This window comes from Acipenser ruthenus, chromosome 53 (assembly GCF_902713425.1).
Source record: "Acipenser ruthenus chromosome 53, fAciRut3.2 maternal haplotype, whole genome shotgun sequence".
NCBI lineage: Eukaryota > Metazoa > Chordata > Actinopteri > Acipenseriformes > Acipenseridae > Acipenser > Acipenser ruthenus.
The window spans coordinates 5,685,574-5,691,768 of record NC_081241.1 but is presented as its reverse complement, the minus strand read 5'-3'; positions in this window follow the sequence as shown (position 1 = coordinate 5,691,768).

The window sequence follows — 6,195 nt, the reverse complement described above, 5'->3', positions numbered from 1 at the left end:
GTGTATTATTTAGCCATGAGTATTTTATTTTGTTTGTGCAAAGAACAGTGAGGCATTATTTAGTTGTAGTTATTAATCATCCATGTATTTTATTATTAGTTTACTTTTGTTATTTTATTGTCAGTTTAATTTTTCTGTTTGTAAAAAAAAGATGGAGAATTGTTTATTATTATTAATTGGTATTTTAATGTTTTGTGTAGGTGTGTGTAAGCTAGAAAATGGATGGAGACAAGCAGTTCTAGCATCTGTTTCAGTCTCTGAAGAGGAGGAGGGCCCTGACTGAGTCTTGATTTATTATTTATTGTAGTTTTGAAAATAAGCATCTTAATTTTGTCTAAGTTTATTTTACCTTGTGTGTTGTTTCTTCATTTTTAAACTTAAAATATAATTGTATCTCTAACAGGGTAATAATGCCATTTCACAGGTTGATTTTATTTCTTTCTAAAATTCCATACATTATAAAACCATATCTAGCTCTGCAACTGTTCAAGATATTTCAATTCAGACTTCAGATTTGAAATCTTTGAGAAATTGTGAAGCAACAATAACCTCTAAGTTTTTTTTTTTATATGTACCTTAGAAAGAGGTTGAAATTGGCAGTTTTTAAAATGTTTTTATTAATATTTCATATTTGCCATTTCCAGGGTTGATGTTTGTAAAATATGTGGTATTATACAACCTTATCTAGCTCTGAAACTGTACAATATAATTAAATTCTGATTTCAGATTTGAAATCCTTGGGAAATTGTGCAGCTACCATATACTCCATATACATCTATTTTTTATGGAGTACTTGAAAAAGGTTGAAATTGGTAATTTTTAAAAATATTTGTACTTTTTTTTTCAAAGAAAAATTATGATTAGTAGCTCATATGGAAAGAAAAAAAATCACCCCACAACAAAATAAACCACATTACTGAAAATATCTACTAAATGCCTTTCTATAGGTGTATTGGGTTTTAATTTCTGATTTACGGTTTAAGAGCTACAAGCAATTAAACACAAGGTGTTCATATTCAAAACCAAATATGGATATTTTCCGTATTCAGCATAGGGTTAAACAGTAGCACAGGCACACAGAGACACACAGACACACCCACAGACACACAGAGACACAGGGACACACAGACACAAATGCACACACAGTACAGGAAGCACGCGTTGCTGTGTTCTCTTATATTTCAGATATAGTGGCTCCGTCATGCATTCCTAATACGAGCAGGCTATGAATGGAAAATACCTATTATTATTATTATTATTAATGAATTAAAAAATAAAATAATAAACTTCAAAATAAAATAAATTTAATGTTTGTTTTTTTTTAAACAAAACAGAAAATGACCATGTACATCATTTACATTGATAAAGAATGTATTGATAAAGAATATTAAACTGCCGTGTACATAGTATTTCTTTATCTTTACAGCCTACCTAAAAGACAGCTATTTTTTAAGTTCTACAATTATTTACTGCTTCGGACACAAATTACATGGAATGGTAACAAATGTTTCAACAGTCTTCTATAGTGTTACAATATGACAAATGCAGAAACATTCGCTATCTCACCCAAAGCCGGCTTCTCTGCGCTCATTCTTTGCTATAAACATGTCCATAGTTTTGTAGCATTCACGGTGTTAGTTCTGTCTTTGTGTATGCTTATCAAAGCCACTGCTTTTGAAGCTGTGTGAATGTGTGGGTTGCCATGGGTAGTGATAGGGTGATGAAGGTGCTCCAAACAAGGACAAACACAGAGTTCACAGTTCAATTTCTTTCTTTCAATATCCTTATGGTCTCCTTGACCGGGTTTAAATGATAAAGCTGGCTCTACCCAACAATGTGTATTGCCAGCGCCACAACAAGGGGTTGCAGTCCCCAAATAATAATCACAAAACACAGACACAACACGAACACAGACACGTCTCCAGACAGTGAGTGCTCTCAATGCAGGTGCGGTGCTGGAAACAGTGGTGCCGGTTAAGTGCAGGTGCGGTGAAGTCTGGGTGAATCCCTGGCCCCAGGCTGCATCTTACAGATTTGTGCTTAATTAGTTTGGCATTGACTCGTTTCCTGCCATCAACCACAACAAAGGAACCGATTACGGCATCACGTCCCCCTAAAGTACCCTCAGCCCCGCCCCCTCCGATAGCTAGTTCAATCACATCTCCTCCAATTCATGAATGAAACTTTGCTTACTGTACTAGGGCAGGGAATCCTGGTACCATGACGCCATCCCTTTCCTGAATGGCCGGCTTCCGGCCCCCGGAATGAACTGCCGAAACATTCAGTATGGGGTACGCAATTCCTGCTGTACAGGTCAAGAGGGAGATTGTTGATTCAGATTCATTCGCTCTCTGTCACAGATGACCATTCGCAAGCTGACGAAATAATAAACAGCCAGGCTTGCGTGAAGGTTTCACTTATGCAATTTTTTAAAAATTTTGTATTGATCTGTTTAACCATCTTGTTAAACCTGGTCTTTTTCATTTTAGGTATATACACGGTTCTTTGCCCCTATTAAAAGCACAGAGCCAACACAGGAATGGAGTTTTTATACGTGCTGACGCGCTATTTTTAATAAACACAAAAACAAAATAAAACACAAAATAAACACCTAACTCTTAAATGAGCACTAACTAAACACACTGGAACCTCACTATATAGCAGGACGGCTAAGCTGTTTACCTGCTAAACACAAAAACACACTCTCTTCTTTAAACTTACTTTGACTTGTTCATGACTGCTTGGAAGCAGACCACCCATTTCTGCCTCCTTCTCCTCAGCAGCCCTGAGCAGACTGACTGCTTCCCTTTTATACCCTGCACCTGGTCCTAATTTACAATTACTATCCACGTGCAGGGGATAATTAACAATCAAACAATTAACAAGGGGGGAAAGACAAGGGGGGGGAAATGTAATATAGCGGGATGTGAGAGACGGCAGGGAGGGGGTTAAAACCTCCCTGCAAGAAAAAAACATGTGGGAATGCACCTTTTGGTTAATTGTTTGATTTGTATTGCTTTATTGTTTTATTTAATTTGCTAATTAATTTGCTTATTGTTTAGTTTAATTGTTTGATTATTAATTATCATCCGCACCTGTGCTATTAAGGAATTAGACTCAGGTGCGGGGGTTTAAAAGGAGAGCAGGCAGTCTGCTCGGGGCTGCTGAATGGAAGGAGGCAGAGAGGTGCGCTGTCTCCGAGTAGCCATTGAAGAGAGAAGAGTAAGTGCGGTGCTAAACCTGGGTTTTGTGAAGACGGGAAAACAGCTTAGCTGTCCCGTGTTAGGAAGGGTTCCTGAAAGTTGAGTTAGCGCTCCAAGAGGAGCTAGGTGTTTGTTTTGCTTTGTATTTGTTTTGTTTGTGTTTATTAAAAAAATAGCGCAGACGCGCTTGAAAAATCCACTTCTGTGTGCTGGGTCGTATTTTTAAAGGGGCAACGAACCCGAGCGAGTGCGAGTCTTTTACAATATATATATATATACATACTCACAGACCCTTGGAATTCAGCTTTCATCTGAGACAGACAATCCGAGAAAAACAAGCTAATGGAGTACATTATTGTTGGATAATACAGTCACAGGACAAAACACAGTGTAAACAACACTCCTGAATGATTTGAGTTATTTATTGTTATATTATTTAATGTTTAAAACACATTGTTATATTTCTAATGATATAATAACAGTTCAAGTTTACTTCCCACCCCCCACCTCCCCTGTTTCATTCCTGTGGTCATCCACCAATCTATATTCATTTAAAAAACTCCTGAATGTTGATACGAAGAAAACAGAGGAACCAGTGAACTTGTGGAGAACAGAAGCTAGACACAATCAACCACTTGGTGTTATTGATTTATTTGTAATCAATAAATACTCAGGACATACTGAACATTTTCTGCTGAAAAACTGTTCAGTTGTGTGTGTTTACAATTACAAAAACACTACCTGACAGAGATTAACCCTTTGTGGTCAGACATTGCAATTATTCCTATCCGGTCCAAAAACGGGTTTCTAGTCGTTTTTTCTCCGGAAAAAGCCGAAAAAGCCATTCAATGGCCGAGTGGAAGCGACAAGAGCCGAGACAAGCCGAAAAAAGGGCGTATCTCATGAATAGTCATACTTGCCCCTGGCATCAGATAACGGCTGCCATAAGGAAACAAGCTGGCTACTACTGCATCAGCGCTCAGAGAATAGCACGGACATTTGCAGAGCTTTTTTGAGATGTTATAGTAATAAAATAATGACTTGGATTGCATTATTGAGGTGTTTGGTGATAAAACAAGTGATCCGGAGATGATTGATCGGTATGTACGACTATTATTATTATTATTTATTTCTTAGCATATGTGAAAGCTATAGCGAATGAAAGGGTGGGGCGGGGCTGGAGATGCCTAGTGAGTGCTTTGTTGATATGCAGGGCCTTTTAAACCCATTTGACTGTGGAAAAAAATACTTTTAAACAGCACATCTAAAATTAACTGCTCGTGTGAAAATAAATTGGACCTGACTCACCTGACACGCACTTAATAAATGGACTGCAATGGGGTTAAACAGTAAAAATGAGGCTGTTTCAGTCCCAAGTGTAAAAACAAATAATTGTGACCCGGGACAGCAAAATCAGTCGGAAGTCGCATATGTAGATCTTACACAGCGGCCAGATTACTGAGTGAAGTCATGAATTATCGAGTTTGAGTTTTACACGTTTTTGTGTACTTAACAGTCCAAACTATCGTTTTATCAAGTTTATTTTGTGAAATAATGTCTCTATTATACTGTAAATAGACAGTTTGGTAACAACAGCGACCTATAGATTGTCAAAAGTAGCTGAAACAAAGACTAATATCTGTACAATTCACAGAATCACAGCAACAGCGTCCTTCCACGCATACACATCATCCGGGTATCTTTTGAAAGCTGTAGTTTCCCTCTTTCCCGCTATGTAGGTCATTAATAGACTGACATCTTATTTAGCAAATGAAAACGGTTTTAAGAAGTGGTTGTAGTGTAAACAGTTCTGCTTTTTGCTATGCGTGACGTCATTTGGCTTCTTGTAGTATCCACCGATTGGCTGAATGCCTCCATGCGCTTTGACTTCTGGGACAGCGGCATTGCTGTGGTTGTGAACACAGAGAACTTGTGATATTAAACCCCGGCAAAAAATAAATAAATAAAAAATAAAAAAATATAAAAAATCACAGGCAAATTATGTCTTTAACAAAAGAACAGGATGTTGCAAATTCTCTTAACATTTTACGATCCAGCAACATGGAATCTGCTGCGACTGACAGACAGTGGATGCAGCTGGTTTCGAAATATTTTTGTGATGGTGCGTGTTCGTCTGAGTCTGACAGTGAGAGTGGCGATGTAGATGACCCTGATAATGTTGACAGCATAAGCGAAAGTGATCGTTTCAGTGCTGATAGGATGACAACGCGACTGTCATTGATGAAGTAGCTGTGGTGATGGAGAATCATGTCGCTGACATTGTTATTGATAACAATACTCGAACCGAGTTGCAAAAAATACATAATTACAGCTGTGTAAATAAGTCGTCTAAATACAGCTTCAAACTGAATGACGGGAAACCCTGTGTTAAGGTATTTTCTGATGAATATATACTTGACCTGAGGACATCAATGGGTTATTTGCCAGACTACTAGAAGGATCTGATTGTGATTCTCTTAGGAAAAATCAGTGCCACTATCAGCAATGACAAGCTAACTACAAACTCAAAAAGAAAAGAACAGATGCCTAGAAAACACCAAAGAACAACCTACTACATACAGGGCCATCGAATTTGCAGAGAAGCGTTTAAGTTTCTTCACTGGTAAGCACTTTGCCATTGAAAACTTTCTGAAAAAAATTCTGAATTTAAATTACTATGAAAATGATTTGTATTAATCTTTTTCAGCATCAGCCAGGATAAGCTGACAGCACTGCTGAAGCATTACAAACAATTTGGTTTGGTACCTCGGTACAAGAAGTCAGGAGGCAGGCAAGCAACAGATGTCAGGCTGCTTACGCATGCTGCAATAATTAATTTGCCTAATCAGAGCTTTTTAATGATTTTTAACTCTTAAATGGCTGGTTTCACATACCGATTAGCTCTAATCCTGGACTAGCTAATGTTAACTGAGGTAAGGTAGTCCAAGATATGTATTTCAGAATATGCAAATACCAAGTGAAATTTAAATAG